A 22,418-nucleotide genomic window follows, 5' to 3' on the forward strand; every position below is an offset into this window, starting at 1 on the left:
CAGAAAAAGCTGGAGGTAGCACTGTGGCTCAAGTGGTAAAGTGCTAACTTTGAGCTTAATAGCTGAGGGACAGCACCCAGACCCAGAGTTCAGGTCCATGCCCGGCAAAAAAAATAAATAAAATAAAAAAATAAAAAAAATCATTTTCTTTGTAAAAAAAACCCACTGATATGTGCTACTAGATGTAATCAATAACTTACATGATTCTAATTTTAATCAGTTCCTAAAGAATATTTCCCGGAAGGGGTTTTATGCAAATTATTGAATAAAAGAAAGAAAAATGTTTATCATATATTCAGATAAAGAAAATAAGTACAAATTAACTTTTGAAAGGCAGATTTTAAAAACAGACTTGATGTTTGATTAATATTTAGAGGAAAATATCCAAAAGAAGAAATTTGAGTTTATTCTGTTTAGATGCTATAAATTCATTTTATCATTTATTGGAATCAATATTGCACTTTCATATAACTAGGGGGAAAAAATCACGATATAGGAAATTTCTTAAAAAGAACCATGAAATAGGAATCCGATACAAAGTCTGGCATTGTTTATATGGACATACACAGCTGACTTTCTTAAGAGATGGAATAGTATATCTAAAAATCATGTAATTCTGAGATGTGGTCTAACTTACAAAACCTCCCAATTACACATGAGTTAATATGTTAATTCTAGCTCAAAAAGCTATTGCCTGATAGTTAAAAGGGTAGACTCCAGAGTCAAACAGGCTCTGCCTCTTACTTAACCATCTCTCCTGAATGTCCTCATTCCCCAGTATCCATTCACATCTATAAAAGTAGGGTGGAAATAGCTCAGGAAACTGGAGAATCACAGACCTGAGTCTATTTACATAGGACACTCAAAACAGTGTCAGATGACAGAGAATATTCAACGAAAGTCTGCCTATGTTTTTCTTTCTTGCTATTTCGAAGCTGGTATTTTACAAAATTAATTTTAGAAATTAAACACTCATGCTCATTACTCACTTTAGGAGTACATTTTGAAATCTGCAATCACTTATAATCATGATTCAGTATCCCCATTCATAATTCATAGTTCTCCCTCCAAAAGCAATCAAAGAAAGAGCAATAAAGTACTAACTACAGAGAGTGCAGATATGAAGTGACAGAGTAAATATTCTTAGTTGGGATAGTAGCATAAGATAATAATTAGCATTTCTCCAGTGAAAGAAAATCTTTAACAAACTTGCTGAGATCTTCAATTTCAATAAAAAGGAAATAAATAAAAATGACAGACAATAGTGCATGAAATGACTTTGTTTAATATTTCCTATTATTTCCTTCTTCCTTCTTTATTGATTTCTTAGCACACAAATGTGCTTAAATATGCTAAAATGCAAAAAAGCTAACAGAAGCAAAAAAAAAAAAACCCCTAAACCTGGCAGTGTCCTTCTATAAAACAATTACATCTTTCTACAAATCAAAAAGTCTCTAGCTCTAACTTTTGCAAATGAAAATGGTTTTTAAAGCACACAGACAACAACAAAGGTCCAGATTCAAGCATGAGCACATTTAAGGTAACAGACGCAGGGAAAAACTATTACAAAATAGACATGTTGGCTCAGAAATGTAATTAATCTAGTAGCTCCCAAAATCTCTTCTCTGTACACAACAAAGTGCTTTTAATTCTCGCTTGGGTCTTACAAAATGTGTTTACAAAATATTTGGAGAAATGTTCTTTCAGACATTTCAATGCAGTTTCTCTTGTTTATTTAACTATTTCTATTTCTTACTTACAATTTGGAATCTCTTTTCCTGGGTTTACTTATGTTTAAATCTTTTCATTACTTTTACTTACTATATCTAGTAGTTTATGGTTAAGTTGACTTTGATTCTTTGAGGTTTATATCTAGATATGGTATAATAGGATTATAAAGAAGTTTTAGTCTTCATTTTCTGAGGAAAATTAATGGCTAGACTAAATTCCTTTTCCCTTCACCTCATTAACACGTGTTTTGTTTTTTCTTGATGATAACCTTTTGACTAGGTTGAGGTAGAATCTCAAGATAGCTTTGAGTAGCATTTCCCTGATGGTTAAGGATGTTGAACATTTCTTCATAGATCTATTTGGCATTTATACTTCCCTATGTACAATGTCTATTCAGTTCATTTGCCCACTTATTGATTGGATTACTTATTTTGGTATTTAGCATTTTAAGTTCTTTACATATTCCAGGGATTAATCTTCTGTCACATAAATATCTGAGAACGATTTTCTTCCATTGTGTAAGACTATCTCTACATTCTGTTGCTTGTTTCTTTTGTAATCTTTAATTTGATACAGTAATTTTTGAATTGATACAATCCAATTGGTCAGTTCTTGCTATTATTTCCTAAGCTATTAGAATATTGATGAGAAAAATCTTTGCCTATGGTGATATCTTGAAGAATATCCCTTATATTTTCTTCAAAATGTTTTCAAATTTCAGATCTTCCATTGAAGCCCTTGTTTCATTTTGAGATTTTTTTTTTGTACAGGGAAGTGAGATAGAGGTCTTGTTTCAGTCTTCTATGTGTGGATTTTCCCAGCACTACTTAAAAGTCTGTCTTTTCTTTATATGTTTTTGGAGTCTTTGTCCAGACTCAGAAGGCAGGACTTGGTTAGGACTGCTGTTACTGTCAATACTGCTGTTTTTGTTATTATGACTCTGTAATATAGTGATTGTGATTCCTTCATTATTGCTCCTTTTACTCAGGATTTCTTTTTACTCAGGATTGTTGTTTCCATATGAACTTTAGGACAGCTTTTTCTTTTTTTTCTTTTCTTCCTTTCTTTTCTTTCTTTTTTTTTTTTGTCAGTTGTGGAACTTGAACTCTGTGCCTGGGTGCCGTTCCTCAGCTCTTCAGCTCAAGGCTAGTGCTCTACCACTTGAGCCACAACACCACTTCCAATTTTCTGTAGGTTAATTGGAGATAAGAGTCTCACGGACATTCCTGCCTGGGCTGGCTTTGAACCTTGATCCTCAGATGTCAGTCTCCTGACTAGCTAGGATTACAGGCATGAAGCACCAGAGCCCAGTTTAGGACAGGTTTTCTATTTCATTGAAAATGTCACTGGAATTGTGATGGTGATTACATTGAATTTGTGTATAATTTTTGATTATATGAGAATTTTAACACTATAAACAATACTTATTCTACTGATCTATGAACAGAGGAGAACTTTTTTTCTACAGAATCTTCTACAATTTCTTCTGTGCTTTATAATTTTCATTGTAGAAGTCTTCAACATCTTTGGTTAAGATATATACTTTCTTTTTAGTATTTTGGTATTTTGATTAAAAGTTTTAAACGTGTGTGTGTGTGTGTGTGTGTGTGTGTGTGTGTGTGTGTGTATGTGTGTGTGTGCGTATTAGGTGGATCACAGAACATAATACATCCAGAATTGATAGCAAACCCAGCACCCAAAGGTTTGGACTGATATTGATAATTGAATATAACATTCTATTTGTCTAAACTGATTGTAAGTAGTAGTTAAGTTAGTTGGTTTTTTTAAGCTCACTTCATAGTCTTAATTTACAACCTTTGCACGAATGAATTCCAGGCATTGTTCTGGCCTTCTCTGATGTTCCATAGAGAAAGCAGCTATGTATTAAGTACACTAAGTCCTATGGGAATCTCACCTCACAGTGCGGTCATCATCTTAGCTAATCACAGAAACCAACTTTCCTTTTATGTACATAGCTCATTTCAAAATAACTTTTTACTTAAAAATTTCCTCAAACTCGCGATCACGGCGGGGGCGCCGTGCCCTTTGCCATGGAGGAGTCTGGGGGCAGAGAGCCGGTACTAGATGCTAAGTCCGAAGTCACCAGCCAGCTTATAGATTTTCAGTGGAAACGGTATGGCTGTGAGCTCGGACAGCTGCAGATCACTTAAGTATCCTTATGTTGCAGTAATGCTGAAAGTGGCAGATCACTCTGGCCAAGTAAAGAACAAGTCCTTTGAAATGACAATTCCTCAGTTTCAGAATTTTTACAGACAGTTCAAGGAAATTGCTGCTGTTATTGAAACTGTGTGAAACTCTTTGGTTGATACAGTCCTATCATCATTTGAAAATTATGGACTCAATTTTCTGCAAAAGAACTACCTAAGGACCAAATGATATTTATCGATGAAAATTCTACTTTCCACTTTTTAAATAATAAAAAAAAGATAAACAGGAAAAAAAATGTCCTCAAACTTCCCTTCTTTAAAAATTAAAAAAAAATATGTCACTTCTTAGGAAAATACCAGTAAAGCTACAATTAATGCAACCTTGTCAGTCTTTAGAAGGTATGTTTTGTATTTTACTCACATGTTCTATATTTTTACTATATTTTTATTTAGGCATTTAAATGGATTTTTCCCTTTAGGTTTTGGTCTTTCAAAATTGGCAAGTATCACTACTTTCCTAGACATTAAGTCCAGTTAACAGTTTTTAAACCCCAAAACAGCAGTTTCAACAGAGCCTTTTCATGCTAAAACAAAGTATCTTTGTGCACCATGCACTCATTTCTAGGAGACTGTTCCTTACCTGGAGCTTTTACATGCAATAAATATAGAAACGATTTATTCCTTCTTGGCCTGTACTCATTATTTTAATATATAAAATACTGTTTAGTATAAAGGTCCAGATTTTCCTTTCTATCTCCCCCAAACAAAATCAAAATGCATTTCAATATCAAAAGGGAAAAGAACATATGTTTCAAATTGCCTTCTCCTTTGATATTGCAATTTTAGTATCTTCAAATAAGGGGAGAAAATTTATTCTAAATAATTAATCTTTTACTTAAAAAAGACTAGAAAAGAGAAGGGTCAATTGCCTAATAAATGAATATGCTATCAATTATGCTGAAAGTTGGAATCAAATGTAAAAGGATTGGGGTTGGAATATAGAATGAAAACATATTTTTAACCTAGTTTTTCTTTGCTTGAACTTAATTTGTTTGGGTGATCATAATGTACCTTGATCTCTTGCCTTTTCATTGGACAACAAGACAATTTTGTATTAGAACTGGAACATTTCAAATCTAAGATTTTAGTTTTTTATTAATAAGTTTTTTTTAAATTTTACTTTTTGTGGTGCTTGAGATCAAATCCATGTACTAGCACATAATAGGCAAGTACTGCGTTACTGAGCTACATCAGCCCCAGGCCTAAAATGTGAAATCTTGATTATGTAACAATCCACTTAAAAAAGCTAGTTAAGATGATTATATAGAAAGACAGTACTGTAAAGGTGACATAAGAGAGCTTACACAAACAGTAAACTAACAATAAAACATACAATAGTACTTTAACATAATAAAGAGTAAGTAAAACTGAAATCTAAAGCATCCAAAAATATTCCAAGTAAACCATTCTATTTATTGTAAGATAAATAGGTAAAAGTATAAAGAGATTACATAAGTGCTTTTTAAATACAGGCCAATATTTATTACTTATTTCCAGTTTTGTTTTATGCTATTACCACTTTTTATACTTAATTGTATATTTCATGAAACATTCAAGAAAAGTAAATTCCTTTGAGGAGTACAGAAAGTGATTCTGTCTAGTCTTTCTATTTATCTCAGGTGATTCTAACCTAGAATTCAAATTGTCTTTTATATTCTGTTTGCCTGTGTACTGTTGGGAGAAGATACTCCTAGCATCCATCACATACCTAAAGGAATATCAGACCAAACCCAGCTAAATAAGGTAACTCCACTCCATTTCCTCACTCAACAAATTCACATGATAAACTGAATTTTTAAATATCAAGAATATATATATATATATATATATATATATATATATATGAAGAAAATATTTAGTAACTATATCCCAAACACCATTCCTTATTCCATATAAAAACAATGCCAGTTGCAGCAGCTATTGAGCTATTCTGCTCATCTGCTAAGATAATCCTAGATACTACTTATGACAAATAAGGGAAACCATGGAACCTGTCATTCTTTGGATCTGGCTCACTTCACTTAATCTGATTTTTTTCCCAAGTCTTTCCATTTCCTTACAAATGGAGTTGTGTCATTCTTTCTGATGGAAGCAAAGAATTTCACGATATATTATACATTCATCTACTGAAGGCATCTGGATTGATTCCAAATCTTAGCTATGGTGAATATAAGATGATGCTAATTGAAATGAACTCCAAGATATGGACACAAGAGGTTTTTCTTTGTTGTTGTTGTTTTTAATGTACTATGTGATTTCATATTTCTTTTGTATGTTCTTCCCCCTATGGTATATCCCCTGTTGTCACACTGTATTTGATTTTGGTATCCTAGGTACATATGTTTATCTGAATTAAAGAAGGGAAGGGGAACAACAGAAGGTGAGACACAGGACAAGGGGGAAATCAATGCAACAGCGATACTCACAAGACAATATGCTGGATATAATCTGTACAACTGAGTAGGGGGAATTGGGAAGAGGGAACGTGGGAGAAAAATGAGGGAAGGAGTATCAAGTTTGACAAGCAAGAAAGTACTTCTTACCTTACTTATGTAACTGTAACCCCTCTGTTCATCACCTCAACAACAAAAAAAGTCAATGCCACTGTAATCTTAGTGCATTTCCTTAAAATTTTCTTTCACTTTTCCATCCACTAAGGGAAAATGTATGGGTTTATACATCCCTTACAATTTCATGCTGTCTTCCACAAGGGCAACAGTCTCCTGATGAGTTCAGGGACTACTATGGAACCTTCCCTACTAAGAAAAATGTGGCTAATCTCGCTTAACATTTTTTTTCCCCAGACAGAAGTTTTTCAGTGTTTGATTTGAGCTTCTTAAAACAGGAATACAACATAATATCTTGTACATCTCATTGTTGCAATGGGGCACCTGCATTCCTATTTAAGTAATTTGTTTTTTCCCTTCCCTTCCACAAATTATACCAACATCAAATACAATGAAAACAGGGGTTATACCACAGGGGAAGGACACACAAAGCAACAAAAAAAATCACCTTATAAATATGTTAGAAACAATAGCAAGAAAGAAAAATCATTTGAGTTCTTATCCTGGGGTTCATTTCGCCTAACATCAATTTATCTGACCATTTCTGCTTGTCCCAGACATAGACTAGTTATTGCAATTAAGCGAAACCAGGGGACCTCTGTTTCTTTGGACCTGGCTTACTTCACTTAATATAATTTTTTCCAAGTCTTTCCATTTCCTAACAAATGGGGCAATGTCATTCTTTCTGATGGAGGCATAGAATTCCATTGTGTATTTATACCACATTTTTTTGTTCCTTTCATCTACCAAGGGGCATCTGGGTTGGTTCTAAATCTTAGCTATGGTAAATAATGCTGCAATAAACATTGTGCTGGTAGCTTTAGTATGGTCTTTTTGGGGGTGGGAGATGGGAGGGCAGGGACGGGAAGGGGAAACAAAGGAGGAGGCAACAATGCTTGATAAGAAATGTACTCATTACCTTGCTCATGTAATTGTAACCCCTCTGTACCGTATTTTCACAATAATAAAAAACTTACTAATAAAAAAAGGAATAAAAAGAAAAGGCAGGGTTAGCATGACAGGCTGTGAGTTCAAACCTTAATATTCCCTTTAAGTACTATTAAAACAACAACAAAAAACCAGAAATACATCGTTTTTTGATATTATCTCTTTCACTAAAATGTATATACTGATGTTTAGGCTCTTGATTCTCTAGCGTAAATCCTGAATCATGGGCCAGCCAGGGGCTACTACTGTTGTCACAATGTACCTCCATCCTATTTTCCACAATGGATGTACTAAGTGATATTACTACTAACAGTATTCCAGGGTTCCTTTCTCTGGAGTAGTACCAAAACACTGTATACCTAATACTCCTGTGCTCTGGCTAAAATCTCCTTCATATGTGAAATAAAGATCCAGTTCAGGATTTGGACACCTTTCCAGAATTTTTTATTTCATCTCACCAAACGACTTGCCTCAGTCATACATGCTCTGCCTCCAGACTATTATTCCTTCTACCTAGGATATACTTCACACAAAGTTTTCTTGTGTAAATCTTTGGGGTCTTAATCCATATGTTAAATCCTGTTGGAAAATGATCTTAATCTGTCAAAAATCACAACAGGTAATCTGTAACTTTGTTCATAATACATTCACTTAAATCACTTTATTCTTATTGAGGATAATTGTTTTGTTATTATCCTATTTTTTTTTTGGGGTCCGGTCGTGGGGTCTGAACTCCGGGCCTGTGCACTGTCCCTCAGCTCTTCAGCTCAAGGCTAGCGCTCTACCACTTGAGCCACAGCACCACTTCCGGCTTTTTTCTTTTTGCTTATGTGGTGCTGAGGAATTGAACCCAGGGCCTCAGGCATGCAAGGCAAGCGCTCTACCACTGAGACACCTTCCCAGCCCTATTATCCTATTTTAAAAAATCCTTCCCTTCCTTCCCTTCCTCTCTTCCATTCCATTTTCTTTCCAGGGCTGGGGATAAAGCCAAAGACCTTGGGCAACGCACTATTTTATCTCTTATATTTTGCTAAGTGCCCAGAGCAGATTTGGTACTTAGTAACTATTTGTTGAAACTCAACATGTAGTTAATATAGCTTGCTGAGTTTTTCCAAGTAATGATCAGGTAATGGGTGTACAATCTGGGGTAAGTAGGAGTGGAGTTATGGAGGGTAATGGAGACCATGCCATTAGCCCAGGTATTATCATCAATCAAAGGAGATGTGGAACCTTGTAGGGAAAACACTAAGTGCCTGGTTCTGGACTATTTTAAAGGGTACTGGAGGGAGAAGTGACAGGCAAAATGACCTTGAGTTATGAGAGATAAAAGTGAGCAGTCCTAAGTACAGGGCAGAGAACACAATCACACTGGAAGTCTAGTTCTCTTCCCCAAGGAAAACATCTATTCCTGGCTTGCTATGGCTTCAGTTGCTGTACTGATACAGTAACTGACAGGAAAACTTAGGATGCAGGGAAGGGATTTCTTTTGACCTTTGCTATTCTTCCATCATTCTTGGTCTAATTCCTTTCAAGTGTTCCTAGGCTTGGCTTGGATGAGCTTTGATATGGTTTGGATATGAAGTGTTTTCCTTCCCTGACAAAGGCTCATGTATGGAAGGCTTGGTTCCTGATGCCAACCATGACCAACGCAAGTGAATGGATCATGAGGGCTGTGTCTTTGTTAAAGGATTAATACACTCAGGAATTCAAATTTTAAATAGATTATTGGGAGGTAGTGGAACTATCAAAAATAAAGCCTTGTTTGCCATGGTGGCCTTGGTCCTACTGGGAAAAATAAACCTTGTCCAATGCCTTTAGACCACTTTTGCTTGCTATGAGGAGAGCAACTTTGCTTTTGCATGTACTTCTTTCCGTGTTTGATGTTTGGGATTCACTGTAGCCCAGAAACAATGGGGCAAGTCTCTGCTAAGACAATGCGAGTTAAAAATCACACATTATGATTTAGCATATCAGATTAAAGTCACAGTTTGCCTCATAGCACAATCATCTTTATGGAGAACAGGAGAACAAACCTGGGGAAGGGCTCATAAGTGTGTGCATATGTACCACCTGCCTTGCAGGTAGAGTGCTGCTCAGACTTTATGTTGCTCTTCTTGGGCATCTCGACTAGTGTGTTTCCTGTGCCAGATGTCCTCCCATGAGCAGGACTTTAGACAGAGCTGTTTATCATAAGTACATTCATCCCCACGATAAACAACTCCCTCTACAATTAAGAGACACCCTCTGGCTTGCTTTCAGATGTCTGCCAGGGTTTTGATTATTTTATTTCAAAGTCTTTCAACAAATAAATACTAAACATTGACTCTATGCAAGGCAGGGTCCTAGGATACCAAAGTAAATTAAATATGGTATGTGCTTATGAGAATTACAGAACTCAGAGAAAAAGTACCTGAGATGCTGAAATCAATATCTGTTATTAAAAGGTAGAAAATGGAAATGATTTAAGATGCAGATTAACACTATGCTGTGAGCATTTGTTATTCAGGATCCCTTGTCTTTTAGAACTGTCACTCAGGCCATTCTCAAAATGGAGGATTGGAGCCCAGTCCATCCATCCAGATGGTTTAGGTCCTTTACAGAAGTGTGATTCATGGATTTGAGATCTGCTTGTATTTTTTGCTTAATTGCCCTGCTTTCTGATGTTAATGATTGCAGCTAGGCTGCCAAGTAAACATCTGTTCAGAGTTGGATTCTGGATAAAGTCTTGCTGCTTTGACTTGTCTTACTGGATACTATTCTTTCTTCACACAGATTATTACATAATTTCCACAAGTATTATGTAGTATATATGTAGTGTCAGACTGTTACAAATCAGTTCATGAATAAGGGAAAACAACAAACATACTGGTCTGTAAACATTTACAATTAGTAAAATGTAAATACATTAAAATATATACACACATTGCCAGTTTACATTGCCATTTTAAAGATGAAAGTTTTGGAAAGATTGTTTTGTGGCTTTTGTTTTTCTATGCTTCTTTTTAATAACTCGTCTGAGAGCAAAGGTGAACTGGTTATTATCATAAAGAATAAATAAACAGCCAGGTGCTAATGGCTCATGCCTGCAGTCCTAGCTATTCAGGAGGCTGAGATCTGAAGATCACGGTTCAAAGCCAGCCTGAGCAGGAAAGTCTATGAGACTCTTTACCTCCAATTAATAATCAGAAAATGGGAAGTACAGCTGTGGCTCAAAGTAGGTAGAGCACTAGCTGTGAGCACAAAAGCTCAGGGACAGCACCCAGACCATGAGTTCAAGGCCCACAACAAACAGAAAGAAAGAAAGAAAGAAAGAAAGAAAGAAAGAAAGAAAGAAAGAAAAAGAAAGAAAGAAAGAAAGAAAGCAAGAAAGAAAGCAAGAAAGAAAGCAAGAAAGAAAGCAAGAAAGAAAGCAAGAAAGAAAGCAAGAAAGAAAGAGAAAGGAAAGAAAGAAAGGAAGAAAGAAAGAAAGAAAAGAAAGAGAGAGAAAGAGAGAGAAAGAGAGAGAGAGAGGGAGAGAGAGAGGGAGGGAAGGAGGGAGGGAGGGAAAGGAAAGGAAAGGAAGAAAGAGAAAAAGAAAGAGAAAAAGAAAAAGAAAAAGAAAAAAGAAAAGAAAGAAAAAAGAGTAAATACAGCTTTTGAAAAACAGTTTGAATGTGTATGCTAAGAACCTTTTAGCAATCACCTACATTGACCCAGTAATTCCATATCTGGGAATCTATTCTATGAAAATTTGCATATAGAAAAACGTTTGTCTACCAGTGCATTCATCCCACATTCTTTATAATGAAATTAAATTGGAAATTGTTCATGAAGATGTTCACTGTGGCTCCTCCACTTTCAAGTCTCACAACATTTAGAAATGGTGATTCACATTGCCTTTGTGTGGAAAGGCAAGATATCAAGCTGAATTCAAAGTACACGTAGGAGAACTACAGTGTATTTCCCAAGGAAGGAAAGCTTGTTTTTTTCCACTTTCTTATCTGACAAAAAAACCTTTATAAAATCATTTTATCAGCTGTGCAAATACAAATTCCCTAACATTAGTTGGGGGAAAGAAAGACTAGAAACATCAAATGTGTGTACTTTTCTAAATAAGAACATCTACCTCCAGAGCTGCCATCACAGCCTTCCCTACTGTCCAGGCCTCCAGTTTGTTGAGGTCAGCTTCCTTACTACGAACAAGTGAGACCCAAACCAGAACCTTTTGGTTTAACAGAAGGGGTGAGGGAATTTCTTTCAGTTCTCCTTCATGAAGTAATGAAGCCATTTAGCTATTAGACAAAATTTGTATATTTTTATTATATATGGTAGGAATCAGATGCAATTTTACTCAACCAGTAAAGATCTGGCAACTAATATATTCATGAAAATGAATAACTATTAATGCTTATATTAGTGAGCTTTTCATGGCTATGATGGATATCTGAGGACAAACAGCTTAAGACAGGATGGATTTATTCTGGCTCACTGTTCTAGAGGTTTCAATCTATTTTTGATTTCCCTCCAAAAATGAATGGTTACACATAATTTTCAACTGGAAGGTCTTTTCAAAGATGATTTTTTTTTTTTGGTCGGTCCTGGGGCTTAAACTCTAGGCTTGGCGCTGTCCCTGCACACTCTTGAGCTCAAGGTGAGCACTCTACCACTTGAGCCACAGCACCACTTCTGGTTTTCTAGAGCTTTATTGGAAAAAAGAGTCTCATGGAATTTCTGCCCGGGCTGGCTTTGTACCGTGATCCTCACATCTCAGCCTCCTGAGTAGCTAGGATTACAGGCATGAGCCACTGGTGCCCTGCTCAAAGATGATTTTCAAAGGGTCTGTAGATCCACTTCAAGTGACAACCTAGAACAATATTAATTTTAATGGGTGGAGATCATTTTGATTGCATGTTTTCAAAATAATTAACTAAGATCTAACCCATATTTTAGGAAGTATGCTACTTTCTATTTCATACTATCTTTATTGTAAAATAAAAAATCTTCTCTGAGTTACCATAATGTTAAAGAATTCTAAAGCATTTAAAATGTACATAGCCATAATTTATCCATTGAATTACTTATTTTTAGGTTTTCATTATGAAACATTTCACATCTTTTCTCATATGTACTTTTTTCTTTTCTTGCAAAATCATTTAAAAGAAAATGAGTATTTAAAATTTTTAATTATAATATAAATCATCTCACTAGAAAACAGCATAGATAAAATGTTTTTAACTAATATAAAGTCTATAAGCTTATTTTCCCTCTTGTCTCCAAAATGCTCTTTAGAACTGATTTTTTCAAATTTATTTAATTTGCAATTAAGAATTGAACAGCCTGCTTGGTTATCATTTTTCCTTCAGCTGTTTTCAGTCCTTTGGCTTAAAAAAATAATTTATCATCAGGCCAGTTGTTTTGTAGAACAGACCACAATCTGGACTTGTCAATTATTTCCTTGAAGTAAAAACTCCAATTAACCATCTTTAGGTTATGACCTTCCCAAATATCTGTTCAAGAAGAATATGCTCCCAGTTTACCCTATAACTGCTGGTCACAGAGCTATGGTGATGTCTTCCAGATCTAACATAAAAACATTTTTCCCATTTCTAAGTAACCTGTAGTCTCCCCTTGATACTTGAATATGTAATTATATTAGTCCCCAGGAAAATTCTACCCACTTCCATCCATTGATGACCTGTCCCAAAATGAGGCACTGCACTGGGGATATAAAATGTTGAGATTTCTGATTCTATATTTCCCTCTATCTTTATTAGTTGGCATTCTCTTGTATAAAAGAGAACTTTTCACATCACTTAAAAATCACTATAGACTCAGCATTTCCTTTTGTACTCAGGATAACGGTTACAATCCATTACCATATATTACATTGTCCCAAGTTTGGCCAGTTGAGACCTATTTAAGTCAGCATCTTTTGACAGGTCTACATTTATTTTTAATAATCCTTGCCTAACTGTTGGGATCAGCTGATTCTCCACAAAACCTCATTTCTTTTAGGGTAGAATTTTTATTTTTAAACCAAGATCTGGGGTTTAGAGATACACTTATGTCGGGGCTGGGAAGGTGGCTCAGAGGGCTTGCCTCGCAGGCATGAGGCCCTGGTTTGATTCCTCAGCACTACTTAAGCAGGAAAAGCCAGAAGTGGTACTGTGTGGTAGAATGCTAGCTTTGAGCTGAAGAGTTGAGAGACCAGTGCCCAGGCCTAGAGTTCAGGACCCAAGACCAACAAAAAATAAATAAATAAACATGTCTATTGGGTATCATTGCCTCTGGACCCTTCAGTGATTACAGCTGTTTTATCTGCCTTCTGTCTTCTCTTCTTTGTTTTAATCCCTAATTTCATTAAGTAGTGTGTGTGCATGTATACATGTGTATGTCATGATTTCATTTTGCTACCTCACTTTAACACAATACAACAATTTCTTACTTTCCCTCATTTTGTTTTTGTAAATTTTCCCATTGCAAGAAAATTATGTGCTTATTTTATTTTCATTTTCTTCTAATAATGTTTCCTAATTTCCTTGCTTCCCTAATTACCTAATGCTTAGACTTCTGCATGAAACTATCCATTGCTTTTCTATTACAGATGAGGATATAGAATATTCACATTTTTCACCATTTTGCTTATTTCCATTAATCTCCCCAATAGTTACAACTCAAAATTTCTTTATTAATAATTTATACCTGGAATATTGTAGCTTAATAAGTAATGTTTACTATGTACCATGACAATATAACATGTCGATATTTCATAAGTTATATTTATTACCAGAGTAATATTACATTCTTAGGACTTATATTTTCCTTTTTAATTATTACTTTTTTAACAAATATTTTGTATTGTTATTGTAAAAATGATGTATAGAGGGGTTACAGTTACATAAATCAGGTAAAGTATAATTTCCTTTTGAACACTGTCACCTTTTTTCCCCTCCCAACCCTTTTCCCCCCACAAGCCATATAGTTCATTTTCAACATAGTGTTTAGTGAGTATCACTGCTGCCTTTGTTCACCCTTTTGTCCCACCATTTTTGTGCTCCCCTTCCCTCCCCCAAACAGATCAACTTACATACAAGATAAAAAGTACAGAAATTTAAAAAGTGACAAAGAAGAAAAAAACTTCATTTCTTGAAGTTCATTTCAATAAGCATCATTTTATATTATCATATGCACATTGTTATTGAGCCTTTGTGACACTCTCCTAAGAATATTCTCCTTTGGTGTCACTGTGTGAATGTTCATAGTCCTGTATAAGTTATCAAGTCCAAGGGTAATTTTTTTATCTTCTCCCATCCAGTGTGTTTATTTGTAAATTTATAGGCAATGATTCTTAAGGCCCTTCAACTGAATTATTCACTGATTTGAAGATGTTTTTTTCATGAAATTTGCTGTCAGTCTTAGGAAGTTCCATTTTCTTCCGTAAAGGCTCTCTTCTGTGGCAACATATACTAGCGATAGGCCCACTACTTTGGTCTTACTCCCATGTTGCCTGCTTTCTTGCTTCATTTGCCCTATTTGGTGGGGAAGATCCTCTCCTAGGTGTCAGAAAATCCATATTTAAGAGTGATGTGGGGCCATGGTGGATGAGGCCTATAAACCCAGATACTCAAGAAGTACAAATGGGAAAATCACTGAGGCTGGCCCCAGAAAAAGGGTGAAACCCTATCTGAAAATAAACTAAAGCAAAAAGGGCTGGGGATGTGGCTTACCTACCAAGTAAGCACAAGGTTATGAATCTGTACACCAATATAGCAAAAGATACGACAACGTTGGAAGAAAGGGAAAAAAAGAAGGAAAAAAGGAAGGGATTAAAGAAGGGAAGGAGGGAAGGGAAAGGAAAAAAAGAGGAAGGAAAGGAGAAGGGGAGGGTCTGTCTCTCAAGAAGAATCTTCTAGCTTTATTCCTGAAAGCACGTCACCAGATGATGGGGCTGGACCATTGTAGCCAAAAGAAGTCTGGGGACACTTACCATGTCTTACATGAACTCCCCATACATTCCTATTTTCAGACACACTATATCATCACACTGCATGGGAGCCTACCTTCTAGACCCCCCTCTTCTCCCTCACCCCTGCTGCTTTGGAAGACATAATGGCTTAGCTGTGTAAGGATGGTAGAGGTAAGGTAGAGGTAAGGGTGGTAACATTCCTCATTATTTGCCTGTTCAACTATTCTTATTATTCTCACCTGACAATCATCATTGTCTTCTAAATATTCTGATTTCAAACGAAATATTTGTTGATTTCAGTGATATATGAGTTAATATCTTTCTTCTTGGTACACTTCAATAGTACTCCCCATTTCAAACAGCTCTGCTAAGTCAGAGTGCCAGGATTTCTGGTCCACTCTTGCCTTTTCCGTTGTTCTCATGTCCTTGTGAGTTAAAACTCAAGTTTCATGAATGCTAATGTATTTGGAAGGCCATCAACAAGAAACAAACAAGATGTTATGTTTCTAATGAAAATTCTGTGCTCAAGGAGATTCATCCCTGAGCCGATAAAATGAGCTCACTCTGTGGTATCAAAACGAGGAACAAATTAAATCAAAATTGGAAAAGAAATGTTGTAAATGATGATACATTGTTTTCTGTCAACACCAGTGTCTCCTGGATTTCTTTCAAGCTACTTGAGCTGCTAAAAGTAAAGATATTCCTTTTTTTTCACCCTCCTCTTTTCTCTCTACATACCATTTCCTGTGGAAGTTTGCCACCCCGCTCCCCAAACTCTTTTCTGCCTCAAAAAAAAGTAAAGATACTGAAACTTTTCCTCATCAGAGGCCTGATGGTATATAAAATATAGATAGAAAGGATTGGTTCTATTCTACATTTTCTTTTCTATGTTAATTCCAAAGTAAGGTGCCCTCTGTGTCTCCAAAAAGAACACGAAGCTTTTCTTTAGTAGTTTCACATTATGTTACCCCAAATTCTTTAATCGTCAGTATTAGAATGTGCTAGTGCTCATATGTAGAGCAACTCTAATTCAGATGAATTATGTGTAAACAAAACATTTTCAATTCATCAGGAAAATCTGATTAATGGCAATATACAGGAAGCTCTTTTGTAATGTGTATAAAATAGGAATAACTTATTTTATGAAGTAGGTACATGTTTTCCTTTATCACTGGCTTTGCGATTCTGTGTTTTTTAACATTTCACTGGCTTTGCGATTCTGTGTTTTTTAACATTTTACCACTGAATGTGTTAATTCTTTCATAATGTTGGGATGGTGCTAAAATAACTAGTGAACACAATTGTTATCAAAGAAGGATGAAAGCCATTGCTGCCATGATTGTAAAAATACTGTACTGGAAAGCTGGCACAAGTGGTAGAGTGCCTGCCTGGCATGTTTGTCCTGAGTTCAAAACTTCAACACCATAAAAAGAAAAAACTAGAAAGAAAAAGAAAAACTATTTACTCAGTCAAGACTTAGTAATGTTTCCCAAAGTTTGAATACATACAATTCAGGCAGTGATTCAGTCTCTAGCCCTACCATTACATGTACCTGAGCTCAAAGGTCTACACAACACATGATCGTAGTACCAGATGCCAAAAAAAGTGTATAAATCCCAGAATCATACTGCCTCTACCAAAGTTTTATTTTCCTCACAACAGGTCATCCTTGTAATTTTATGAACTGATGTACTTGTTTTCTATACTTAACCTATAATTCTCAAGAATAATCTTAAAGCAGCTTATGGTAAGGGGACAAATACAATTAAGTTGCCAAATAAAGGAAAAAGAACACTCGTCATTTCATCAAACAGCTAATACAGTTGTAGTTAAAAATCGTTGCTCACATTTAATTTAAAAGCTTCTCAGTAGCAAAGACAAGTGAAAAACAAAATGGTATACAGATATTTTTTTTCTCCAACAGGAAAAAACAACAACAACTATGTACTCACTGGGAAAGAATAAACATGTTTTCTAAGTAAATTCTAAGAAAATTGCACTAGGCTCCATACAAAGCACATTCAATGCCATGAAAGGCATTGTTGTCAGAAAGTTTATAAAACACATTTTCACCTAGCCTTGTCATTTCTTTTGAGTCTTATACACAGTTAAGATTTATTACATCAAAAGCAAAAAATAAGCAAAAGAAAAGAGGTACATGGAGTAAATTCCAGAGGAAAACAGGCTCAAGTTTCCAAGAGTTCCTCTCCCAAGAGCGTCACTCCGAATGGACGTCATCCCTCTCCTATTAAGTGTGAGCTCAGGGAAGTTCAAGATACACTTAGAGCCTGAGGTTTTTAGAAGGACTGCTCACAAGAACTCCCTCTTCCTAGCAGCTTTCAAAACGCTAGAGTAGAAGAAATGCAGGTTTTTAGCAAGAACTGCACTATGTTGCACAAACAAGTTAGACACAGAGTTACTCAGTATTTAAAGTTTTATAGCAGCGTAGAGAAATGTTTACCAGTCATGTTCCTATATCACATCCAAGAACCAAACTTACAAGTCTCACTTTCTCAGAGTAGCAGTCTTAAGCCTTGTCAACTTCCTTCTGCACAGATTGCATTTTTTTTATTGTGGAAATACTGTACAGAGGGGTTACAATTACATGGGCAAGATAATGAGTACATTTCTTATCAAGCATTGTAGCCTCCTCCTTTGTTTCTCCTTCCCTTACTTTCCCATCTTCCCCCCTACACAATCCTCCTCCCCTCCCCCAACCAATGTTGTAAAGTTCATTTTCTACATAACAACTTGTACATCTCATTGTTGCAATGGGTCCACCTGTATCCCTATTTAAACGATTTGTTTTTTCCCTTCCCCTCCACAAATTATACTGACATCAAATACAGTGAAAGCAGGGGTTATACTGTGGGGGAGGGACATACAAAGCAACAAAGAAATAATCTTATGTGTTAGAAACAATCACATGAAAGAAAAAAATTTGAATACATATCTTAGGGCAGATTGCATTTTTTAAATGTACTGTTGATTTTACAGCTACTGAAGACATAGCTTTATTTCAAAGAACAGCTATAGTATTTTAATGATGAAAATTAAAAGACCTCTATTTGACACCATCTACTCTCAACTTCTATTTTTTTTCTCTGCCCTTCATTATAAAATTTCTAAGTGCTCTATATTTTGTCTGACCACCAATTCAGTCTTAAGAGTTTTTCTTAAGATCTGGAAAAGGACAAAAACAATAAAAATCCATATGTTTCTGCTATTAAGTAATATATCTGCTTACAGGTTTCCATCTATTTCTCTACTTATATCTCATTAATTATTTCTTCTGCAGTGACATTCATGTCCTTAAACTGGTGAGTTCTTCTATACTTTCATGTACAAGCCTATTCTCTCACATAAATATTTAATATACCTGCTTTTTAGACTTCACTAATGTCTAGACCTACTAATGTTGGTAGACAAACACTTTTTTTTCAGTTGAAACAGTATATTATATTCTATTAAATACCATATTTTGTTAACCCAATCTCTTATTCTTAGAAATTAGTACAGAATGAACATCCCATATCCCTATATGCATATATATAGGTGTAGGTGTGAATGTGAATGATTATTTCCAGAAGTGAAATTCTTGAGCTTTGAGGCATCTGTTTCCCTTTATTAATTACTGTTCTCTTCCAGAGCATCTGAAAATCTTGAAAATACAGAAAAATGTAACTACAAATAGTAATGTCCACATTTATAACTCTTCCATAATATAGTGTTCATATTTGTGAGCCTAGTATCTAATTACAATGTGTACATATAAAATTAAGTAAAGTGGGAACTATTCCATACATACTATCATAATGTGGCCTTCGGGATGAGTGTATACCACTCCTTTTCCTAAAATATATTAAAATGCTGACTCAGTATGTCCTGATCTGTGTATAGTCAATCTCTACCAGTTAGCCTTTAAAGTTGCTTTATCTATTAAATAATACAGTGATAAAATATCCTAGTATTTTGTTGTTGGTTGTAGTCATAGGGCTTAAACCCAGGGCCTGGGTGCTGTCTCCTCCTGTAGCTCAAGGCTACTGCTCTACCACTTTGAGCCACGAGGCCACTTCTGGTTTTCTGGTGGTTAATTGAAGATAAGAGTCTCATGACTTTCCTGCTTGGGCTGGCTTTGAACTGCAATCCTCAGTTCTCAGCCTCCTGAGTAGCTAAAATTACAAGCATGAGCCCCCACTGCCAAGCTATCCCAGCATTTTTATGTGTATGTATTTCTGTAAATTTTCTGATTTTAAGAGTACAAATTAGAGACATCTAATTTGTACATTTTTAAAGCAACACTTATTTTATGAAGCTACTATTTTATCGATTAAAACAACACAGCCCACATTTATAGCTTTCTAAAGACGTGACTTCAGACTATGGAGTTAATGTATCCCATGTTTCCTTTTCTGGAATGGTAAACAATTTTAGAAAGTCTTTTTTTTTTACTATTTGTTGTTGTTTTTTATTTGTTTTTAGTTGTGAGGCTTAAACTCTGGGCTTGGGTACTGTCCCTGAGCTCTTCAGCTCAGGGTGAGCACTCTAACACTTGAGCCACAGCACCACTTCCCCATAGAGCCTTTTTATAAATATAAACTTTTCCTTGTTGGGGAGAGTAAGGGGCAGAGCACAGAATGGTGGGGCAGAGTGAACAAATGCAGCAATTATACTCACTAGATATTATGTTGAAAATGAACTATACAGTTTGGGGAAGAGGAGTCAGGAGGGAAAAACAGAGACAGCAAGGGAAGGAGTGACAGCATTCAAGAAGAAATACACTCATTCAAGAAGAAATGTACCTGACTTATGTAACTGCAACTCCTCTGTATATTACCTTTACAATAACAGCACCAACAACACCCTACCTAACATACCCACTGATGTTGAGAAAACTACTAAGTAGTGCCAGGTATGAAATGAAAATCTGTATGCTTCAGACACTGAGTATCTAGACAACACAATATTGGTGGCTTATGGGGAAATAAAACACATGTCTAGTGGGTTCACATTGTTACAGGATCATTTCAACTAAAGTGTCAGTACTAGGAGCAGGTCAAATAAGGATTACTAAGAAGTAGCTTTGGATTTTCTTAAAAGTGCAATAAAGCCCACAAGTGAGACCTAGCAATACTACAGTGAAGTGTATAGGAAATGAGCTTGACATGAAAAGTTCATTTTATTTTATTGTAAAGATGCTGTACAGCAGGGTTACAGTTACATGAGGAAGGCAATGAGTACATTTCTTGTTGTTTATTGTTACCTCTTCCCTTGTTGTCCCACTATCCCTCCCTTCCCCCACCTTCCACACTCCTCCCTACTCCACCCCATTCCCCGACCCCCCACCCTAAGTTGTAGTTTGCCGCGTGCACACGCACGCGTGCACGCACACACACACACACACACACATATATGCACACACAGGTTTCTCAGAAAACTGCACCTCAGGTAAAAGAATGAGTCATCAAAAGAATGAAGCCTTCAGCACTAGAATGTTTCACTTTGGTGTGTTTGATGATGAGCTGCTTGTCGTGAGTGATTCTCCTATCTACAGTTCGATGTAATCAGCACAAAGATGTGTTCATATAGTATTTCCTGCACCAGGAAGGCACACACATTGTACCAAATACTTTAGCCTAATGTAAAATAAGAAGAGTGCAGGGTATTACATGAATTATCATTTGGTTTTCCCTTCTGTATCTGTTTCCTTACCTATAGGTACACATCACAGAATTGTTACAACGTAAACTATTCAAGTCATTTACAGCAGTCTGGAGAGCAGTTCAAACTCAGTAACTGTTCATCACCACTGTCACTATTAATGAGAATCTCCCTCTACCTGCTTGATAGTGATACTTTCATAAAGGCAGCAAAGAGCTTTCAGTCCATTCTGCAATCACCAGTTTCAGCTGTAACCAGCTATTGTGTCCAATTCCAGGGAAGACAGCATGAATGGAATTACCTGTGGCTGCCAAGTGAGCTGTACTCTCTGGAGTTGTGTTCATGTTTGTTCTGAGTTCAGTGCAGAGATATTTCTCATGGAGAGAATAAGAAGTAGAGAAGTAGCCAGACACTGGTCGTTCATGCCTATAATCCTAGCTACTCAGGAGACTGAGATCTGAGGATTGCTGTTCAAAGCCAGCCCAAGCAGGGAAGTTTGTGAGACTCTTATCTACAATTAACTCCCAAGAAACTAGAAGTGGTGCTATGGCTCAAAGTGGTAAAGCACTGAAGTTAAGTATAAAACTTCACGATGCTTGATAAGAAATGTACTCATTATCTTGCCCATGTAATTGTAACCCCTCTGTACTGTATTTTCACAATAAAAAAGGTTCAGGGACAGTGTTCAGGCTATGAGTTCAAGTCCCATGACCATCACTACCATCACCACCAACAGAACTAATAGAGAAGTGAAAATCTTAAAGAAATTCCTTTGAGGAGGGACAGTGTAACTTCACATATAGCTGAGATTGCATTCATTTGTGTTTGTTTCACGAATTAATAAGTCAGTATTGCTTATTATTCTATTTTAATAATTGACCTGATAAATATCCAGTAGATAAATAATTGTTTAGTGGACTTTGTAGTAGGCCCAGTTAATTAAATGTTTCATGTTATACAATGAATAGCCAACACAATGAATAAACATGAAGGGGTTCTTTTGCTATCTTTCTTCCCTCAGAATTCACAAACTTTTCTCCTGCTATATTATTTAACATAGCCAGATATAGTAGATGAGCAAGAAGTAAACAATGAATGTCTGTGTTTAAAAAATACCTAAAGCATCATTCCCTCATCCACATTTGGCCATATTAAAAAATAGCTCATGAACACCTACCTCTTCCTCTCTCTCTATCTCTGTCACAAATACACACACACACACACACACACACACACACACACTCACTCAAACTCAACTCCTCAGGCATCTCTAACATTCTTGTTACCTGGTTTCATCCTTCTGATAGTTACCATCTTGTCATATATATATATATATAT

At 35.8% G+C, this 22,418-nt stretch overlaps 1 protein-coding gene and 1 pseudogene across 1 annotated transcript in view; one reads left to right on the forward strand and one right to left on the reverse strand.

The window, feature by feature from the left end:
• The window catches only part of Rnf217 (ring finger protein 217), a 120,793-nt gene that overhangs the window by 46,182 nt on the left and 52,193 nt on the right, over positions 1–22,418 (reverse strand). The window lies entirely within an intron of this gene.
• On the forward strand, positions 3,756–4,235 carry LOC138819474 (COMM domain-containing protein 6 pseudogene; annotated as a pseudogene).

Source organism: Dipodomys merriami, unplaced genomic scaffold (genome assembly GCF_024711535.1).
Source record: "Dipodomys merriami isolate MVZ:Mamm:240054 unplaced genomic scaffold, mDipMer1.0.p SCAF_8, whole genome shotgun sequence".
Lineage (NCBI taxonomy): Eukaryota > Metazoa > Chordata > Mammalia > Rodentia > Heteromyidae > Dipodomys > Dipodomys merriami.